This window comes from Poecilia mexicana, unplaced genomic scaffold (assembly GCF_051168715.1).
Source record: "Poecilia mexicana isolate PSO_F unplaced genomic scaffold, ASM5116871v1 scaffold_2, whole genome shotgun sequence".
NCBI classification, from domain to species: domain Eukaryota; kingdom Metazoa; phylum Chordata; class Actinopteri; order Cyprinodontiformes; family Poeciliidae; genus Poecilia; species Poecilia mexicana.
The window spans coordinates 7765731-7788071 of record NW_028263371.1 but is presented as its reverse complement, the minus strand read 5'-3'; the positions used below and the strand labels follow the sequence as shown (position 1 = coordinate 7788071).

General features: G+C 41.4%; 1 protein-coding gene across 5 annotated transcripts in view; it reads left to right on the top strand.

Moving 5' to 3' along the window:
- Positions 1–22341, top strand: part of add3a (adducin 3 (gamma) a) — a 96241-nt gene that overhangs the window by 26647 nt on the left and 47253 nt on the right. For 2 of the 5 annotated variants that reach the window (XM_014999572.2, XM_014999570.2), the window contains exon 1: positions 20319–20454. The exons of 2 other annotated variants lie outside the window; for them this stretch is intronic. The gene's annotated coding sequence lies outside the window, so the exon portion shown is untranslated. Of the gene's footprint in view, positions 1–20318; positions 20455–22341 lie in introns of those variants that run through there. One more of the 5 variants, XM_088009872.1, reaches the window with a different exon arrangement.

Sequence of the window (22341 nt, the reverse complement as noted above, 5' to 3'; positions counted from 1 at the left end):
GCCTGCTCGTTCCAGGAGACAGCCAGTAAATCAGCAAACCTCCCAGCCTATTCTTCTTCCCAGAGATGATACTCCAACAGGCCAGTGGCTGATACCAACCTCCCCTCCATCTGTACATTTCGTAAACAAAGATAATCCGTGAGGAGAACTAGAGGACGTGGCAGGAGGAGGTAAAGGAGTCAATGTCTTGCTGTCAGACGAAGGAACATTAACTCAGAGAGTGGGAATGAAAGGATTTGGGGGAATGTCACGGCGCATAGCTGTGGTATCGCTGTGCAAAGCTAGTAAGATACATCTACACGATCCGTTCCACTCCAGGAGACGGGAGGCTCACATACCAGCCTGCTTTCCTGTGCTTGATCTATTTTGTTTTGTTTGTTTGTTTCAGTCTTACTCCGCAGCGTGTAGCATGGAGGTGATCCTAGCCACTTTCAGCCTGTGTGACTAATTGGTGGATAATTACAGTGAAGTCCGATACTCTGATCAAAAGTCGTTTCCAAGACAGCAGTGGGCTTTCAAATAAATCAGACGGTGAAATTCCAATTTAACGATTTACATCAGCACCTGGTTGTTTAAGGTCTTCGCCGTATCGTCCATCTCACCCTCCCAGTTAACACGATGGCGGGTTTGGAGACCAAGATATTGCTCTCTCTCACAGTGGTTGCTTCAGTTACTCAAATGTGACCGCCTTGAAAGGTGTACTTGCGAAAAGGTGGAGGTAGCTTATCGAAGGATTTGTCTCTGGAGCCATAAGTACTGTTGTTGACAGTGATAGATCTGTTGCGAATGTATTTCGTGTCCTGAAATGAACTAAATTGGAATGAATATTTCAACAATTAAAAAAAATGAACACAAATCATTTCCCCTGTAAAAAAAAAAACAGAAGTAAGTTTTGTCTCGCTATTGTAAAATGAGGATTTTCCCCCGATTTGTTTTAAATCTCCTGCATTTATAAGCTTATGTGGATAAGGTCGCTCTTTTGTCTGTGAAGATGATGTGGAGTAGCACTGAGGGGGAGGTTGAGGTAACATTTCAGGGCAAGAAATCTAAGTTTGTTCATGCTGATTCACAGTGACATACTTTAATTCCAGGTAGCCATTAGCTGGCAAGTTTTTTTTTCTCCAAATTAACATCTAAGTAATCCTCATCCTCGCAGGAAAACGATCAGACATCTAAATCTGAAGGCTTTAGAGATAATCCTTCATTCTTTATGATCTGCCATCGGTTGTGTAATCCTGTCTTTCCTGCTGCTTTGTGGCTCTTGTTCTGCCTTTTTAAGGCTCCCCTCCCCATTAGCTGCGGCGTTATTAGAGCCGTCTTCAGCTGTAATGGTATGCTTTCTGACTTTAAACTGACAGTGACACATGCGGTGGCCAGGCAGGCATCCTGTGAATCCACTATGTGGAACGTACAGATTGTCGTGTTGAGATGCCAAGGCAGAAAAGCTGCCCGAATGCGGCACGTAAGCACAAACGGGCTGGCGAACCTCCAGCTGCTGCCACAGCTAAGCTTTGAACTCAGTGATATCTTGAGACGCACAGAGGCCAAGAAGTAAAACTTTAGAAAAAGAACTGATTTTAAGAATGAGCTAAACTGAAATAGTGTGGTTACGCTGTATTTGTTTTTGATACTCACGCCATTTATTTATTGCCATTTGAATTTTCCTGTGTCAGCCTGATAAATATCTGCTAAATTTAGAAGTAGTTTGTTTAATTCTGAACAGGCTAAACATGCTGATTGTGCAGAATGTTATGCAGCAAGTTAGTGAGTCAGGCTGGCTGCCGGGGTAACTAGCCTGCAGTCGGCTGCTTAATCCTTCTTTAATAAGAATGATGGGTGTTGCTGCTAGTGTTTGAATGCCGTGAGTCTGCATGTTTTCCATGACTGGAAATATTTCCAAACGACTGAACTGACATAAATGAAGGAAAGGTGTAGGAGCCTTCTTTCAGCCAGCTGAAAGAAGTGCACAGCAACAAGTCTGGAGAGGGCCACTGATGCGGTTCACAGCTGGAAATGACCGTCTCTGCCATTGAAAGCCTCCTGAAACATTGGACTGTACTTAATTCATAAAGACTCCTTCATGTTTATGACAGTGTCATGTCAGTCTTATGAGCACCCCTTCAAATAAAGTGTTACCACGTTTTGTTTTGCTTTGTTTTTTAACCAACAATGCGGTTTTCTAAGTGTCCTTCATAGAGCCAGTTCCTTTGAAAGCAACACATTTCTTTGTATTTTGTTGGGAAATGACGGGAAGCTCCGTTCCGAACACAGCTGTGGCGGATGTTGCAAGGTTCATCCTCAATTCAAAGTTTTCCTTCCTGGTTGCATCACTTGGTTTTGGTCTTCACTGTGAGTCATGTACCACACGGTGTGTCAGGAACAATAAGAGTCCGAAAGAAAAACACGGCTTTTCCGTTGACATCCCTCAAGCTCTTCCTGATAAAGACAGATTGTAGTTTGTACAGATTGTTGTATTTATGGGAATGTCACTGGGAATAGTTTTTAAGGGAAACGGATTGATCTACTTGTTTGAATTCACTTTCATTCATAGTTTAGATAAACTCTGAGGTCATTCACCGTACCTTGGAAAAATGGTAATACTACTTACGCATCATTAAAAAGTCCTAAATTCATGCATCTGAAATTAGAGCCTTAAAATGTCTTGGATTCATTTCAAAAATGTATGTTGGTCTTAAATACGTTAATCGCAGGTCTTTAAATGTGTTTTGACAGGACTAATCTCGTATATTCCCATATGTGTAGTTTTGTTTTCTAGCAGGACTTCTGCCAGGCAAAAGTTTGAGTCGTGCACCGACGTCTTCGTGGCGTCCTGCGTCTCGAGGCAGTTGAGGCTTCTGGTAGCCAGACAGCTAGGTCTGGCCTTTCAGGACAAAAGCTAAGGCGAAAAATATCGCTGAAAATAAACCGGTATAAGCCGTTTTCTTTTTTTTTTTTTTCTTTTTTTTTTCCAGTTTATCACAAATAATTGTTGGAGACCTCAGTGAAGCATAAACGTTTGTGCAGCAAAAGTTTCCGTTTGTGCATTTTGAAGATATTAAGAAATGTTTCCAGAGGTCATTAAAGGTCAACCATCCCTTTATTTGTGTTGCTTTGGCTTTAAAGATATTAATGACATTTTAAAGGTCCTTTTGATTTTGTAAAAGAGTGGGGGAGGTTTGGGGGGGGCTGGTTGACCTTTTGACCTTTAAACTTTCATTAACATCTTCAAAGCCAAAGCAGCACAAACAAAAAATGTTGCTTCACAAACCTTTGACACCATTTTTGTCTGATTTGAAGACGGTTGGGAGGCCAACTTCACTCAGGTCAATTATGCATATATTGTGTTCATGATTAAATTTAACATATTTTTATTGTTTTGAACCTACGGCGCCTGACGCCTTGTTGTCCGGCCGTTCTGCTTTCTGTGCCCTAGAAACAAAATGGTAAAACTATAAAAACATCATATGAAAACGCTTGAGGCATCATGTGATGGTAGGGAGGTTGCAATTTTCCTTACTTTACGAGTTAATTCTTGTTTTCACCATTGGAAATTGTGAACAATGTTTCTTTTAGCGAGCTGAAGGCAGGGAAATATCGGGGAGTAGAAATGAGGCTGAAGAGGTGGATGAAGAGTTTTGGAGGCCTGATGTTGGGAATTTGTTTTGACCTCTAAAGGCTAAGCTACAAATACAAACACTGAATTTATTGAATGTGCGGTATTAATCATTTCTCTGACCAATCGGGCCATGGACACTTTAATGCATCACACAGCGCCAGTGGACTCGCATTACCTCGCATACAAACCCTGAAATGGTCGATTCCAGCAGAAACTTGTGACTTCTGGTCACGATCCGTTGCTCCCCTGCTGGACCACACATCCCGACAGGAAGTGGTCTTTCTGGCTCACATAAACACAAGACTGTGTGACTGTAAGAGGAAGGAGGGGAGACGCACTGAAGCGCTGCAGGCTACACATGTGGGGAGCCTGAAAATCACAGCGACAAGGAGGCACAGATAAAAACAAAAACAACAAAAAAGACGATGCGACAGCAATAATTACCCAAACTAGAAGCTTAAGAGCCACAGATGTTTAACGTGTGGCCTTCTCAGAGTAAACGTGAAAACAATGAGTGAATAAACTTGAAACTTGTCCTCAGTTCTTTCATTTTTACGTTATTTCAGGCAAAAGATTAAGCTGTGACCTTAAAGATTGTTCAGGTTTGAGTTCAATCGGTTCGACATTTCTGAGTTATTCCATCAACTGTAGTTACTTCAGCCTTTAGCTTCAAACAAGAGAACAGTGTAGCAGCTGGTGAGAAGATGAAGAACAGCTCCCTTTCCCCCAAGGCCAGCTCTCCAAGATTCCTGACCTTTTGAGTCCCATCGGCATCCTTTCCTGACACTTCCTTTTCTGTGATGGCTGCTTTGTATGAATTTGTGTTGGAACCCCAGAGGCTCGAGTCTGACAGGCCCGGAAACACGGAGGGACTAACTGGATCAGACAAACTCTCCCCTCCACAGGCTCTTTTCTTCCCCCCCTCCTACAGACAGCTTGTTATGGATCACTGAGATGTGATGGGCAGAGGTCACAGCATGTGACAGCGACTGATAAAAACACTGCATGTGGATTTGCTTAAAAATCTGATCTACAAGGAGTTAGTGAGCCGACTTTTCGTAACATAGACCGATGCAAGTCAGTTAGGACTTCGAATATCTGTAAATTACATTGATGAGGAGCAGCAAACACATGCTAAGGGGTATTTTTGTTTATGACTCTAATAATCAAACACAACCACTCACAATTAATGCCACTGTTTTTATTTTGCTTTTGTTTTTTTACAGCGTTTACATTCAAATACACAAATGAATCACCTAACCTTTCTGGAAACATTAAAGAAACATTTAAATTTAATAGAAATTGGTGAATGCTACAAATTTCGACTGAAAAAAAAAACTGATTTTCATTCCAGTTTCAGTCTGCAAACGCTGTAAAATAATAAATCTGAACTCAGCTCCCCCTCTTAAAGTTGCACTGAAATTATTTTAAAAGAAGAAGAAAGTGGCACATCATCGAGCATGATGGTGGGAGCATTATGCTGTGTGGCTGCTGTTTTGTTTTTCCAGCAAAGTTAAAGTTAATACACAAACAATAAATGGTTATGGAAATGAAAATTCTCTGTAAAATAAAAGACACATTTTGATGACACGAACATTTTCCAGGGCTTTTCTCTAGTTCACGAACGAACAGCACGACTAAAGACGGATTACTGGGGTAGAAATATGACCTAGAATTGGTGAGGTGGAAGTACATCTGCTTTTCCTTTTATTTATTTTTTTGTATATTTTAAAAAAGAGAGGGGGGACCCAAGTGTGCAGAAATTGTAGCTGTAAAAGTTTCGTGCCCACTAGTGAAAACACACAGCTGATGACCAAGTTTAAAATAAAAGACAGAAAACATATCAGATTTTGGGGGGAGAAATATTTTAGATATTATTGTCACAATCTACCTTAACTCAGAGCTAAACATGTCTTTAAAGACCTTTGTTTTGGTTAAAAATGGCTGAAAAAGACTAACCTTTTCTATATTTCTCACGGACAATTGATTAATGGACCAGAAATAATCTAAAAAAAAAAAAAAATCTCTACAAAGTGTCTAAAACATAGTTTTGTTCTAACATTTTTATTGTAAATAATCTGCCGTCTTAATTCTAGTAAATTCGTGCTGCTTCACACCGACTCGTTTCTCTCACGTTTCTCTGGCAACAGCAAAGGCACATTTGAGGTTGACAAAATGGCCAAAGTCCAAGTGGGCAAAGGTTCCTTTTCATCCATCACCACATCTAAACACCGGTGCCTTTATTTTAATCTGCGGATGTGGGCGTCTTTAACCTTGACTGAACTGAGAAGTCGCTAACCCTCCATGAGCGGCCTTGACTTTGATGCAAAGCTGGGCCTCCATTGTTAAAGCGCTCCCTTGTCTGTTCCTGGACTGCGAAATTGAATGAAGCTGTCTGTTGGGAGGGCAGTTCGTGTGTGCGTGTGTGTGTGTGTGTGTGTGTGTGTGTGTGCGTGTGCGTGTGCGTGTGCGTGCGTGTGCGTGTGTGTGTGTGCTCCGTCTTCGACCTGCGAGGTGGAATAACATCAGAGGGACACTGGTGGGATGAGGAAGTTTCATAATTTCTTGCCCTTCTTGTGAAATGAAGACTTTCCACTTGGCTAAACAAAAGCTTTCACGGAAAGTTTTGAAGTTACAAAATATAAGGATGGATGTAAGATTTAAAAGGTTTGTTGTTTTTTTGTTGGGTTTTTTTTTCCCTCCCAAGTGTCTCACTGAAAAACTGTAGGATGAGTAAGCTGAAGCTCATTCAGCAGCAACACAATCCCATCTGGTTTCACTACTACTTTCATCTGCGCTCTCACTTTCTACGTTTTATTTCTGGTTCTGCTTCTCCGTCTCGATTCTTCTCTCTTTTCTGACGGGGCGGGGTCGCTGCTCGAGCGCACTGTTTGTTTGGAGTTTCCATGGAAACTTGTGAGCGTCCGGTTGTTTGTGCCTTCATATGTGTGCAGAAATGGGACTGTAGTTCTGTTTCATGCATAATGATCTCATCCAGACACAAACTCTGACATACCATATCCGTCTGTTTCCCCGGATTGTGTAATGGATAGTCCCGAGACACATGGCTCACACACACACACACACACACACACACTTGCACATCTCCATGGGTGACACCCTTCACTGTTTTGTCTCTTTGTTTCCGACCACAGACGAGTCGTGTAGCTTTCCCGCCTCCATTTGGAATCAGGACTGATTTATAATTGTTTCATAATTTGATTTCTTCATCTTGGCAAAGCTGAACTGGAGCTACATAATGTATTTGGTAAGAAAAGAGACAATAAGCTCATAAGCTCCACATGAACTGTTGAACTTCACTGTTTTTCATATACTTTGATGTATATTAATGTTATTAAAATATCTTTGTTGCTTCTACATTATCACCTCGAATCTCCTGGGATCTTATTCCCAAATGTTGTGACTGTATTTCTGCAGATGACGACAATCTGAGTTGTGGTGGAAGTCTGAAGTGTACAGAGTGAAAAGGAATGGTGAGAGCACGGTGCCCTGTGGTGCTCCTGTGCTTCTGACTACACAGGCCTTTGGTCACTCAAACCCTGGTCTGTTTGTCAGACTAGATCCAGGTGATTGTTGAGGCTTCCACCTGTGTCTCCTGGAGTTTCTGACAAATCAAATCATGCTGAACTTTTCTAAATGCACTGGAGAAATCAAAGAGCATGCTCCTCACAGTGCTGCCTGCTTACAGGGTTTGTTGACTGGATGAGTTTTCTTTGGACTACGACAGGAGCAAAGAACCATTTTTGAAAAATTGGTGGAGTTGAGCAAACTGACAGCTAGTGAAAAAGTTGGGAATGCCATAAAAGTTTGGCTATTTCCTCTAATTTGGAGGCAAAATGATCAAATCAAAGGCCATCGACGACAAACAGTTTGAATTTTCAGTAGTAAACCTTCGTCGCTGTCTCTGGTCTTCATCTACTACTTTTAACCCTTTGAGTTCAAATCTCCTCCTGGACATTTTTTGCTCATTTTAATTGTACAAAGTTCTTTAAGTGTCCTGTGAGTAAATTTATCCATAACAACTGGAACTTTCAATATATAGCGAGTTGTTTTTGTAATTTACCATCTAATAAAAGAGAGCCCTCAGATTAATTTCACTCCCTGCTACAGCGGGAGAGAAATTGTCATAATAACCTGATATTGGCTGGAAAATGCAACGTCTCCCCTTTCCGAAACTGTTGGATATTTTCAGATGGCGCAAAGTGTGGCGGAATTACGGTACTGCAACTTTGTCTGCGTCGTCGCCGATCAGTTTGGTCTGGAAGGGTTAATTATGCGGTTTATCATTTAACTGCGATCAGTGTAAGTTTTCAACTAAATGACAAAAAAGTATTGTTAGAGTTTTTGTTCTCTTGTATAAAATCATGACATGGTGATAATAGTTTATTTAATTGTGAAGAAACCAATTGCAAAAACTGATCAATTGTGAGAACAGCTGGTGAGCGTTGGGAGAGTGTTAAATACAGAGTCCATAAAAGGTGTGTGTGTGTGCGTGTGTGTGAGAAATCAGTAAGACATCTGTTTGCAGGAACCACCAGATAAGCACCATAAACCGTATATAAATTGCGCCTCTGCGATGTGGTCCTCTACAGAACAGAGGAACGATCAAACATTTACTTGGGTGACACTTTAAGTGCTTGGAACAAACTCGTTCTTTGCTCCTTTCATCGTCTATTTGTTCCGTCAAACCCAGTTGGCTCTGGTATCGGCTCCTGCCAGGGCTTGACCTCTTTGCCCGTTAGTGATGTCGTGTGACAGCGACTTTGCCTGGAAACAGATTTCTTTATCTAAAGACTCATTCAGCATCACCGCCCCAGAGCAGTCATGAAACGATGGATAATAGCTGCTTATTGCAGTTTGATTATGAGCTTCTGACTTATTAGTTTCACATAATAGTGCTTTGTGAACAACAATAACAAAATGAAATGGATCAGAATACTTGAATACTTTTCAGTACCTCCCGTTACAGTGGACCCTGGTAGGCCTGTCACCATAACAAATTTTGCTAGATGATAAATTGTTCCAGAAGTTATTGCGATAAACGATAATATTGTTTTGAGACCATTTTTATTAAGTATTGTAATGGCAATGGATCAGTAAACTTTTTTCCGTGAGTAGTGCAGAGCAGCGTTTCACTGAAAAATAATGCTAATAAGGAATAATGAACTGTGAATAGGTCCAGGTCCACTGTACTGCAGTTCCAGCTGCAAGTCGATTGAGATGCGTCTCAACCAGCTTTACACATCGAGACACTTCATTTGTTCACCTTTACTGTTTGCAAACCATCTCAAGCTCAGTCAGATTAGATGAAGAGGTTCTGCCAATTTTTGAAGACAGATTCTCAGCTGCGATGGACTGAACTTTCTTCAGCACCAAGACATTCTTGCTGGCCAGGTGTTTGCAGTGCAGTAGCAGTTAGGAATACATTTTTTTTTAGAGTTTTTTTTTTCAGAAACAACATCCCTCCTGATACTCTGCTAAATCCAAAATAGGTTACACGGATGGGTTTTAATTGCAAAAGCGTGGTTTTGGTTTGCAATGAATCAGTCTTGATTACACGGCTCCAATTGACGTGAAAGGTTGATTATGTATGAATGAAATGACAAACAGAGGAATTTCAAATTGAAGCTTTACTCGCGCACCCTTGTTTAGAGCAGTTTGTCTTCCGGTCAAACAAACATTTTCGCCGTCGTGTCTGGGATCAAGTTTATTTTTTATTTTATTTTTTTTTAAGTTGGAAGTTTTTCAAAAAAAAAAAAAAAACCCACAGACACAATTGAGTTTACTTTTAGACCACCAGGAAAGCCATTTGAGTTTCGCTAAGATGAGATGCAGCTCTCCGTCCTGGAGCAAAATACTCGGTTGTGCATCGGAGGAGTTTATGCTTTTATTGCAAACAAAAACCGCAGAACAAAAGCTTGTAATTTGATGCGGCCACCGCAAGAGTCTTTCTAAAGTGGAGCACGCCGCGCTGAGCTGTGATGCCTCGAGGAGTCCGCGCACAAGATCCTTCGGGGAGGCTTTGATTCGAGTCGCGGAGCGGTTCCGGGTCGCCGGGCGTCCAGCTCTGAGGACATACGGCGGCAGTTAGCAGCTGAGCTACCCGGGCAGGAACTGTTTGTGTTTGCGTGGTTGAAGCAAACAGGGACTTTTTCAACTGTGTCTGCCACTCTGTCATTTCCAGCTGTAATTACAGGGTGATTATCCTGAGCACCCGGCTGTGTGTTTGGGCTTGTGCGTGTTTGTGTGCTTGAAGCCTTATTCTTGTCTCATCTGGACTTATTTGTTTGTGATTATGTTAAAGTAGTCGCTAACTGCTGAAACGTCGCCCTCAAAATGACCTAAAAGAATAAACAGGTTTCATTGCCATGACAAAATAGTTGGATCCTGTAAAGCGTTGGTGACGAACCATGGGTCAGTACAGATTGTTCCTGCATATGAAACTCAATAAATTATTATTTTTTTTGTTAATGTTGTGCTGTTGACACAAACAATTAAAGCAAAAATAAGTGGCATCATCTAATTTACTTCATCTCGAACCAAAAGGCAGTACTCATTCCTGGTTTCCTGCTGACTTTATTTTATTAATAAAGACTACTTATTTCCTCTTAGTTTAGGGTATATCTGTGTTTTTCTTGCATTTTAGTTTATCTTTATATCATTTTAAGTAATTGTGTACATTCAGTTATCTCTTTTTATTGTTATGATTAATAGTTTTTACAAGAAGTTTTTTTTTTTTGTCTCATCGGTTTGTCTTGTTGTTTTTCTGTTTCATTAACCCCTGGTTTCGCCGTGTGATTTTTCTATGAAATTTCTTTTCCCCTTTCCAAATTAGATGAGATAACCCAAATAAAGACGTGATATTAATTTTAACTCTCTGCTGTTTGAGGGATAAAAAATATACTGGACTTATGAGTTCATAAAATCGTGAAATGTGCTTTGAGGTTTGCACAGCAGAAGAAATGCTGAGTTTAGTTGTGTGTACCTCTAATTAGAGACAAAGCAGAAATCAGTGTGTTTATCTATCCTGCTAACTTTCTTGGCTGCCTAAGAAAGGGGGAAAAAATGGCTAAAATTCATACCTTTACCTTTTACCATTTGGTAGGAATACAAGCCGCAACATGTTATTGTCCAGGACCTTTCAGGCGAATTGGTAGACAAGAAACCAAGCCAACGCTGAAGGTTTGGTTGCCTGGGTTACCGTGCTTAAGCACACGTGGTCAGACGGCCTCAGGTGTTCATTGAGGTCCGGTTGTGGAATATTTCACGCGAAATGCGTCACACAGCTTTGATCCAGAGGAATTGTGGGGTGTGAAGCTTCAAAGCGTCGTTTTTGTTTCTAAGCTCGCCTTCATTCTAGCGGCTTCCATGTTACATTTCCTCTACCGTCTTTTGTAATCATGCAAATAACTGCAACCCGACACCTTACGTGCTTCTGATCACTGCTTCTTGTCCTGATTGAGCTCAGCTTTGATGTCCGTTTAGCCATTTGTTTGATTGTCGTAGAAATCAGATTAAAGGAAATAATAAAATATGAAAGGAAATGCATGACAACCTGGGTTCGTGGCAACAAACGGCTCTGTTCCAAATATTTGCTCTGCGTTTCCCTGGCGTTTAGGAAAAGGAGTGTGAAAGCTGTCGTCTGATTGGCTGTCGCTGGTGTGAAGACGGCCGTTTGCAGGTGCAGCGGACTATTTGGATCAGGCTTTGAGCTTCCAAGTGTGATCGTGAGTGCAGATAAACATGTGAGAAAGCACTGAAAGAACACCAGCTGGAAAAACAACTTTTCCACTACTATAGGCAGAGTATTATCAGCCATCATAAATACTTCAGATCATTTTAATAAGATATCAGGGAAAGTGCTGGAGGGAAATGCGTCAGACTTGTGAAACTCAACGTCCTCCATTGGTTGCTTTGTAAGAAAAGTGTAATGCTGTCGTCCAGCAGTGGGGAAAAATGTGGCTTTTGCAATATTTCAGATCATGTAAAATATACAACCACGATGTAGAGCATATGAAATACAAAGTAGCACAATAAACGCCACCTCCCTATTTGATGCTGTGCACTGCTGGTCAGCTTGCTGAAGCAAGGCTGCTGCACTTTGCCGTCACTTACAAGGATGAAGTCTGAAAGTTGGGAAATAATTCTTGTGGTAGATGCAGTATTATTTATGTGTACCTGAACGTCACCAATGTTTTATATTTTACAACACTTAAACTGTCGTAACGCTGTAAAAAACAAACAAACAAAAAAAAAAAACATGTGTAAGGAGGTGAAAAGGGTTTAGTGGAACATCAAATCACATCTTTACATTGTCCTTAGTGGTATTTCACCCTAAATAAATGTGTTTGTTCTTGACAGTTTTCTGCTCCGTCTGCAACTGGTGTGTTACTTTTTTTCCTTTACGACACCATCTCATTTTATTCCGTTATTTTTTTTAAGGAGTTCTTTTAATTAGTCAGATGGTTTTTAGCCAAATGAATCAGAAAGTAGGTCATGTTGTCAGGTTTACTTTCAGTTTCAAGCTTTCAAGCATGGATGTGCTGCAACTGATTTATCCATTCTGCAACTAAGCAAAAATCGTCATTCTGTGTGTTGACATAGTTGTCAATATTTCAGTTTTAAACCCTGTTTAATGTCATTTCATGATTTTTGAGTCGAGATTTTCTTTGTATTTGCTGGTTCAATTGGTCAGTTGAGGGTAAAAGTCGTCTGCGCAGCATGGTCAGAGCCAGTGCTCAGGAGTAATGGCTGTCCATTTGAATGAGCTGGGAGGGACCTGAAGACATCATTAGTAGGCGAGACCATGCTCAGTTTGCCCTGATGCCCTCTGGGCAGAATTACTACTCGCCCTCAAGGAAAACAAACAGCTCTACGTTTGTGTTTAAAATTATCTCTTAAACCAATGGATTTATTTATACATCTTGATCTTGTCTATTTGAAACTTAATTGGGATAAATTGTTTGTTTTTTTTGCTTTTCTTACCTTTTGAGAAAGTTCACGACTTTTGCATTTAAATGCAATTTGCAGAAGAAGAAGAAGAAAATAATAATGGGAAACATTCTTCTGAGCTTTCTTTTTTCCCGAGATCTCATTTGACCAAGGTAGGGTACTGGGTGGAAACTTCCCACTGTCACTTCCAGGCCCTATTCAGTCTTACTTAAAGGAGGATGCAATCTCCGTTAAAAATACACCCGGAGACGCATTGCTTCCTTACTCACCCACCGCCTCTTATTCTTTAGAAGTTTATTATTAGCACCTGAACCTTACAGCACAGACGGACCTTCGTAATCACACTGGCGGTCCTTGTGTCGCTGTTCTCCTCATCCTCGCTGCGTTTACTCGAACAGCGATCGCATTGTTCCTCTGCCAGGTCGGCGAACGTGGACCTGAACCTATCCCGGTGCGTTAAACATTAGCTGCTCTCTAAATACCTCTTTGCCACTCAGATGTGGATTAGTGACTACTTAGGATCCCTCCCGAACAAACGGAAAGTTAGATGGGCTGCTAAGAGCCGGATTAATGGTGGAGTGTGTCGGCCTTGAAGGTTTCCGTCTCTATACCTGGAGAAATGTTACTTTAATTTATCCCTGTAGATTAAAACTGTCAGCACTCAACAAAAAAAAGATGACTGCTGTTGTTGATTCTTTGGTAAAGACACAAAGGTTAGCATTTATTGCAGGTCAATTTTGAATTTGTAAGCAAAAATAATAAAACAAAGTGCAAAGGTTGCAGATGACAAATTACAGTGCTCCTCATCAATTTGTTCCAGTTTTTCCCTCGTGACGTTGCATTTGAGGTGAACACCAGCAACAAGCAATGCTGGGGCCCAACATGTAGCTTTATTTTGCAGAGGGGCCAGCTTGGCCTCTCTGTTATGTGGGAAAAGAGAATCCGAAGTAAAATGAGTCAAAACAAGCTTGCTTTGTCTCTCGACCCTTCACAAAGCAAATTGTAATCTTTTATAAAAAATACCACAACTGTCGCATTTCTCACTGTGGGGTCTGCCGAGGCAATTTAGTTTTTTTGTTTTTGGACGTAGCCAAGAAGCCTCAAAGTGAACCGAAGTGTTTATAGATTCCTAAATCTCTGGCGTCACTGCACATGCCCCCTCGCTGCTCTCGTGTTACCGCCTGGCATTTGATGTAACACTGTCTCCTGTCGGTACTTTGGCAGTAAAGAGCCGTCGGCCCTTCTCTCTCCGCTGCGCGCTTTTCTGTTTTTGTCCGCAGCTTATCGCAGAGCTCGAGGAGCGAATGACTCCCAACAGTTGGATCGTATTATTTTGAAAGTGCTGTGGTGTGCAAAGGCCTCATTAATCATTTGACTTGATAATAGTTGAGCAGTAATGGTAGAGCGTGCAGCAAACAAACCCGGCTGCGGCTGAGATTAGTCTGACCATGTCTGCGTTATGTCACACGAGTCGAGCTGAAGTAAAAACAGTTGTTTTGGTCCCTGCTGGGCTGTAATTACTCTATGTTCAGAGACGAGCTGGCTGTTTTCAGGCAGGAGGACGTGAGCGCAGGGGCGACGTCTTCACGTTGGCCCTGCTGGATTTGCAGCGGGCCGCATCGACGCTGAACTCGTTTTGTGAAGAAAATAAAGGCTCAAGTTTTCAAAGTAAAAATAAAATAACATTTCTGTAGTTTGAGATGATCCAAGAATTTTCATTAAGTAGGAAAACAAAATCAAATATGTATATAAAGACGTCATTTAGATTTGTTTCTTAATTTTCCATCGTGAGCAGTCACAACTTGTTTAAATTAGGGCATAAATGGCATCACTTCATTCAAAGTATATAGCCTTGGTTATATTTGTTACCATTGCTCATTTTGTTAGTTTTATCATGTAAAGCCTTTTGAACTGCCTTGTTACTAAAATATGCTACAGAAATGACTCGACTTTAAAATTATGAATCTAATTTTAAAAACAAAAACTTTATCTGCTTCACTTCCTGTCAAGCTGCAGGGTACAAATAAAGTTACCTCCTTTGCGATTTTCTTGTAATTTAATTTCGTAGAGCAGCTGCGTAAGCGGTTCCTCTGAGCAGAATATTGTTCCTTGCTGTGAAGAGGTCACAGTTGGATGGAGAAGTGAAGCAATCATGTGGTCTTCCTTCGGTTCATAGTTCTTGTTTATTGATATTGTAGCCCCTCCAGCGGTCGCCCTGCTGATTTCTCCACATGCATGTGACGCCAGTCAAAGAAATCTGCTTCCTTTACGTTTTTAGCAGGTCCCAAATATTGGGAATTAAGACATGTTGATGATACGTTGGCGTGTAAATGTGTCGGTTTTATTACCTCTCCAGGTCCTTCATTGCAAACGCGTGGCTGACGTCTTAGTTTAGCTATGGGAGCAAGGTGGGGTCGGGTCAAGTTACAGTTTGGACTTAGCTGTACCCAGTGCGTAGTGTGTGATGTCTTTATAAAAATAGTCTTCTTTAGGAGAAAACCAATGTTACACTGGGAGGTGTGGTGTGGAAAAGGGAAGAACTCTGACTTGACTGAACTGCAAAAGAAGCCAGTTTATTGTCTTTTCACACAAAGCAGCACCTCTCTAAGTGGCAGCCCATCCATCTCGTCTCCTACACACTATAGATGAGAGACAAACTGAAAAGCCCAGCAGGTTTTAGTATTTCTGTCTCCTGGACCAAGTAAGTTGCTAGCTAACTGGCAAGGCCCATCCACCATGGCTAGAAAACCAGTGACGGATGAAATCACCTGTCCAGACAAACATAAGTCAAAGCAACTGCTCCTTTACACCTGAGAGTCCAATGGGAGAAATGCTCTAGGAACAGGTGTGAAGTAGATCCTGGTGGTGGAGTAGTGAGAAAAGAACTTTCTGCTTCTTAACAACCAGTGATCCCATACCATCCAGTTTATGCCAGAACGCAAGAATATCTGTAATAATTAAAGGTTTCCCCCAGAAAACTTGCTAAGCCTGGTGATGGGGTGCTGGGGCAGTCATTCGTCCAGCGGTCCGTTGTGTTTTTGAATTAAAAAATGTTTAAAGTTGACCGGAAATTTGAAAATATCTCTTAATAATTATGTGCTATTGAAAGATTGGAAGATTAATATCTGAACACCAACTATAAAGTCTTTAAAAATGTGAACATCTTAAAAAAGACTTGGGAATAGAAATAAGCAATGCTTAGTCTGGTGGGGGCACAAGTAAAGTCTGGTGGCCCACCAGGCTTATGATACAGTGTAATTGTATTTACATGTAAATTAATGACAATAAAATACGTTTTTCCTCTTGCCCACATTTAGGGCTTCACTCAGAAAAGTGCTAAGCCCGGTGGTAGGGCCGACCACCATGTTTTTTGTTAAAAATTTTTTACAAATGTTCATAGCAGTCATCATAACTTGGAAATAATGGCGTGTGAGCCCAATTGCCAGATACAGGATCAACTACAAAAGTAGCTTAATTGGTTTCTACTGTCACTGCTGTTGGTGTATAAAAAACTCTATTTAAAATAAACGAACAAAGCTCAGCCTGGTGGGATGGCGAGTAAAGTCTTGTTGCCCGCCAGGCTTACAACACACTGAGGGAATCCCTGACTTTGGTGTTTAAACCTAATTAACCAGCTAGAATGAGCTTGTGACCAGTTGAACAGAAAGAAAGGAAGAAAAATTGCATGCTGTAATTTTCCTTTTTCATGCACTGAAATAATATTCCAGATTTCCAAGCTGTGTAGAAACTCAGAAACGCAGACCTCTGACATCACGCTGATTATCCTAGGATACCATTAAGTAATGAACCAAAATCCAGCTTAAAGCATATAAAACCAAACCAGGACAAAATTCTGTTATTGTCACAAGTTTTCCTCCCCAAAACTGAGTAAAACAAAACCAGAGTTCATTCATCTGAACTGAGTCAGAGGCAGACCTCCCCTCCAGAAACGCTGCTTTCCTATCTCTGTTCTGTTTCTTCTTCTTCTTGTGATTTACTTCTTGCATGAACATTGACACATTCTCACCACTTAGCATGAGGTATGGTAAACGGTGCACTCTGAGGCAGGTTTGAACTGATAACAGAGATGTCACAAAACAATGTTAGGTTGTGTGTTGGCAGGTTTTCAGGCTCGGCGTGAATCACCCGGTGGGGCTTATTGCCGTGACGTCTCCTGATGTGTTCATACAGTTTATCTTGCAGGAGCGAATGCAAAAAAAACATAACCTTTATCATTTTACGTTATCAGGTGATGCGGTCAGAATGGATTGCGGCTACTTATTACCGAAGGCATGCTAGCTAAAAAGCTTTTGGCATGAAACCCGACACCCACTCAGATGTTTGCATAAGTTGGATGGTTTATTCTGTCAAAGCAATGATGGTTTCGAAGAAAGTTGGAGCTTAAGTATCAGTTTAGTCAGGGGAGCAGTTGATAAATCACACAACGTGAGTCTTTTTTGAACGTGAGCCAAAGAATATGGGTCATGCTTTTCTAACGGCTTCAGCAGGATTTTTGTTCATCTGCTGTCTTCAGTGCTGCTTTGTGTTGTTTTTAATGCGTCAAATTGCACTTAAGTCCAAAAATTGCTTGATGATATTTGAGTCTTTTGGTTTCTTTGGCAACTATCTGAAGTTTTTTTTTATCAACTTGAGTTCATGTGTAGTACGGTTCACTATAAACCTCAAACACAGTTATAGACACATCCTTTCAAAAGATAAAAAGGTGAAACTCCCACAAATTTCCAGATGGTGTGGAAAAGTATTTGCCTCAATACAAATTTTTTCTCTATTCTTTTGCTTTTTTTTCATACTTTAAGGTTTTAGATAAACTTTCAGACTGAATCCCGTAAATATCAAAGGCAATTCTCAATTTTCAAGGATAAAAAGTTGTTCAAATCAACCTGACCGTGTGGAATACAAAAATAAAAGTTCTTCCCTCCCATTTTATGTCCTGTGAACGACTGAGGCACAGTGTGAGGAGAGGTCCTCTTGCAGTCCGATTCCATCTTCCTCCTGTCACATGTCGATGTCCTACAGTGAGAGTCATCATCCTCAATGAGAAAAAAAAAACAAACTAAATGTCTCCATTTTATACTTTTCTCAAGTCGTCTTTGGCTTCGTAATCTAAAATAGCTGTAAAAGTTGCTAAATGTAAATTCATCTAAACATGGCCCCCGATGGCTCATAAACTTACAGCCGAACTTTTCTTGGCGCAGTTTTGCACAAATGTGAAATAGTGTGTGTCAGAGATAGACATTCAAATCAGAGAGCTGTTGAGGTGAATGAGTCAGTGAGTCTGTTTCAAGCAAACAGCAGCACAGTAATTCAGGCCTTGGCTGACAGATTGCTGACAGGTTTTGATTGTTTGGCTCCTCGCACGTATGTGACTTGTGAACTGGATTACAGTCGGTTATTACAAGAGGAAATGCAGACGCCGTGTTTGTCCCACCAGCATGCTGAGCATCGAGCTTCTTCACCGCCGGCGGCGATCTGTGCTGCACGATTCCACACCTGAGGAGTTCAGCTACTTCTAAAAGTTCTTCATCTGATTTTTATGAAAAAGTTTGTAGTTTGTCTATAATATCATATCTTGTCACCTCAATCTAGGCGCTAGTTGGAATTTTTCTAATTATTTTGCACATATTTATGTCACATTTGGAGCTTCGTTGTATTTCACCAACATTGGAATGGTAGATAATATTTCTTGTCACCCTTATGTGCAGGTTTGACCTACTGATACCAATTTTAGAGCATCATTTTAAATATTTATTTATAAATGTTGGCAGTCAGTGATTTTTTTATATTAACAGCAGAGGCGATGTCACACTGTGTGTGTAAGAGTGGGAGAACGGCCTACGTAGAACGGGATCTTGCAAACTTAAGACAAAAATTGTTACAGAAAGGATATTTTTACCTGTCCCTAATATCCTATGTTAGCAATTAGCACAGTTAGCAAGCAAAAGTCAAGTTGCCAGTTGTATTTCCTAAGGAATGTATTTCTTCACTTTAGCTCAGATTGCTGAGGTTGAAAGCTCAAAAGGTTAACAAAGAGCAGCTTTGCTCTCTCGTCGTTTAGCTCTCTGATTATCTGCTGAATGCCTTGTGGTCTCTTGCATAATGAAGAAACCACAGACAGAAATGCAGCTTCTATGTCATAAATTAACATGTCATAAGGCTTTTTGGCCAGAAATGTGAACTGAGAGTTTTGTGCTCCGCTGAACAAAGTGCAAGTGGAGAACCTTGGCTTCCCACCTCGGCTTTGAGCTACCATTAGCTGTAGTCAGTGTTGACATATATTTACGTTGACTGCGGTGTGCATTGAGGCATAATGCAGTGGATACACAAGATAGCCATCAGACTGCTACTGAACAATCAAAGTCTGTATCACAGCCTTCCATAGTTTTCTGCTGCACTTGGTTGTGTTGTTTTTACTTAAGAAAATCAGAGACGGCACCAGATTGTTTTTCTTTAGGGCCGCGCCAATAAATCAGCCCTGATTTCCCTGCATTTCTGAAACTCCATCTGAGTTATGCTGCATGTACAATATCCTGGTTAGTGTTAAATAGTTTACAGATGATTAGCAACTGCTTCTGATAACTTGTTTAAACCTCTTATTCTTCCGTTGTGATACCAAACACCTGCTAACTTTGAGGCCCGTTTCAGGCTGATCCAACTTAAAATCAACTTAAAAACATCTGATTACCTTTTTTTTTGTTTTTTTGAACATCTATGTTTATTTTTAATAACGTTTGCTTTGGCCCTCTATATGCTTTCCCATGCGAAAATATAAACTAAACCTAACTTCAGGTGTTCAGCTGATAAGTGTAGATTTGTAAGTGGCATTTTGTGACATTAACAAAAATTAACAGGCATTTGATGTCTGACCTTCCAGCTGATGTTCACAAAGTTTTTGACCTTTGGCTGTGAACGTGTGCCATCTCGTTTAGAACAGCCAAGCGGCTCTGAATGTGTGTTCATCGGCGAGTCAGATAAACCTGCTTTGGAGTAGCAGACGCAGCAGTAAAAGGCATCCAGTTGCTTCTGCTGCAGCAGGTTGTGTGGCTCGTAAACACTGACCTTTAGTACAGTTGCCCAGAGGGGGGCGGAGGGGCCAAGCGGGGGTGTGAGAGAGGGATGTGGAGATGGAGACGGACAGCAGCGATTGTGGAATGTGGGAGACGAATCAGAGCAGGAATAGATCAAGAGGGGAAAAAACAGTGTTGAAAAAGACCAGTGTAGTAGAGAGAGAGAGGGAGAGCAGGCAGCAGAGGAGGAGGGGTGATTAGTGTGTGAGCTTGAGCTCTGATTGGTCTGTATATGTGTGTGTTAGAGCTCTGTGTGTGCGTGTGCGTGTGCGTGTGTGTGTGTGTGTGTGTACCTCTAGGCCAGTGGGTGGAGGATTAAGCCCGCATCACGTGGTTCCCTTTAGCTTCTTTTCCACACACAAAACACACACACACACACCCCCCCACACACACACACACACACACACACACAAAGACCTCCTCTCTCTCTCACACATAAACACACACTCACAGCTGTTTATACTCCTCTCTCCGATGAGCAGCGGAGCCGTTTGGAGAGCACAGGCTGCAGGAGTCCGGAGGAAACGGCGGCTCCACCGGAGAGCATCTGTACGGGAAAAATCTGGACGACTAGTTTTGATTTTTTAATATTTTTTCTGATCAACTACACGGCTTTCGCTCTCTTTATCATCCACTTCTTCTTGCGTATGTCTGTCCCGGCTGCTCCGTTGGAATCTGGAGTACAGACGCGGGATCAGCAGCAGCAGCAGAGTGAAAACGGAGACATGAGTTTCTGCTGCCCGCTTTCTCCCGTTCACTGACAGAAGAGAGAAACGTAAGGTTGGTCGGGCTCCGGGTTACAAGTTTAAACATCGCTCTTTTTGTGTCAGTGCACTTGATTTAACCTTTGTACTTCCTTTTGTGCTGTGATCACACATTCAGCACTCCTCCATGCCCGTTGCGTTTTGCAGAAAGTCCGTCTCTCCGTCTGCCAGCTGCCCGGCTGGGGACTTGAACCGACCTCTGGTTGTAGTTTTGGGGGGAATTCCATGTTGCCATCACGCTCTCATAGAGAAACACTCCTGCTCCATAAACGCGCTTAGCAGTCACAGTGCAGTGAGTGTGAGCGCCAGTGGAGATTAGCCCTGATTATTATCTCTCATGTGAAGCTCTGGAGGTTGTCTGGAAGGAAGATGGAGCTGGTCATCATTTGAAAGCAAAAAAACAAAAATAGATGGAACGCAGCTTAAATGAAACATTCATACGAGAACCAGATGCAGCTCTGCAACCCTAACCAAACGTTTCATTGCACCAGAGGAAAACAAACTTTCGTCACGTTACGTTGACGCCGCCGCATCGCGCAAGCTCGAGTATTTGGCGCGCTCGCTTTCCTCACGGTTTCCCCGCTTGGATCTGTCATGCAGGCATGTTTAGGCAGGGAGATCAACCTTAATTCACCCTTGACTTTCAATCGGCTTCGGTTCACGTCAGTCCTGCCTTCTGTGTTGATTTAACTAGCAAAGTAAAGATTTATTTCCAGCATTGTTGCTGTCGGCTGGTGACAGAACCCAAAGGGTGGCTTCGTCTATTTATAGGGAGACGCAGGCAGGCCGGCTTTGAAGATATGAGGTTTGTGTGTGTGTGTTTGTGTGTGTCGGTGACAGAGAGACGGAGGGTGTTGGTTGATGCCTTTCTCAGTGGCGTTTGCAGCTACCTGAAATGTCATCATGGGTTCTAGTTGTTTGTGCATTTCTTACAGCACAGTCACAAACGGCACAGATGTTGATTTAAAAAGTAAAAAGTGACCCAGCGGTGCAGCAGATGGTACCGTACAGCTGTAACTTTCCAGATGAGGAGGTTATCTTGCGATGAATGTAAATAGCTGGTGTGTGGGTCCAAATCAGCAGATCGTATCTTCTGGTTCCTGTCCTGTCAGTACAGCGCAATGGTTGAGAGACACACAACAGGCGTGTGAGGTAGATAGAGATTGAGGGCAGGACTATTTCTGTCTGCTGAAATGACGACGGAAAATTGGAAGCAGCCATGCATCAAACTGGGTGTAACTTTTCTGCTTTTGTTTAGTTCATCTGCACCACCCTGGTGAGATAAAAAAAAAACATGAAAAAATGATTTAATTTGTTTAAAAAGAGTGAAGTGCTCTAAAACAACCAAAGGTTTTGGTAAAGTCAGAATCACTGTCTCTGTTGGTGAAGCCGTTCATCTTGCAGGTTTGATTGATGTCGCACTACAAAACCAGAAAATCTTACCAAGTTTGTTTTGGTCTGGTTTCTACTGCAAATATCTTAGTTTCATTTTATTCCAAGTATACCAACTTACAAGAGTTCTTGATCTATTGGCAGATTGTTACACTTATAACAAGATATTTTTCGGAGGTTATAAATGAATCTCTCTGCCTATTGAACAAGAACTTTTTCATCAGTATTGAGGAATTATTTACTTGAAACAAGCCTCTATATCGTGCAGTGAGAGTGAGACAACTGTGAATCTGGTATTTAGAGTCAAATATAACATCTACTTGTGTTTTAGCAAAAGAGAATAGCAACAGTTAAAACTGCTGCCTCATCAATAATTAGACATATTTATTACTGTACGATGTATAGTTTCTGTGGCACCAAAATGTGTTGGAAGTTGTTGGCTAATAGTTTTCTAAGAGTTGCTAAGTTGTATTTTTAATGCTGATGTAATATTTAGACAGTAGGTCAGAGT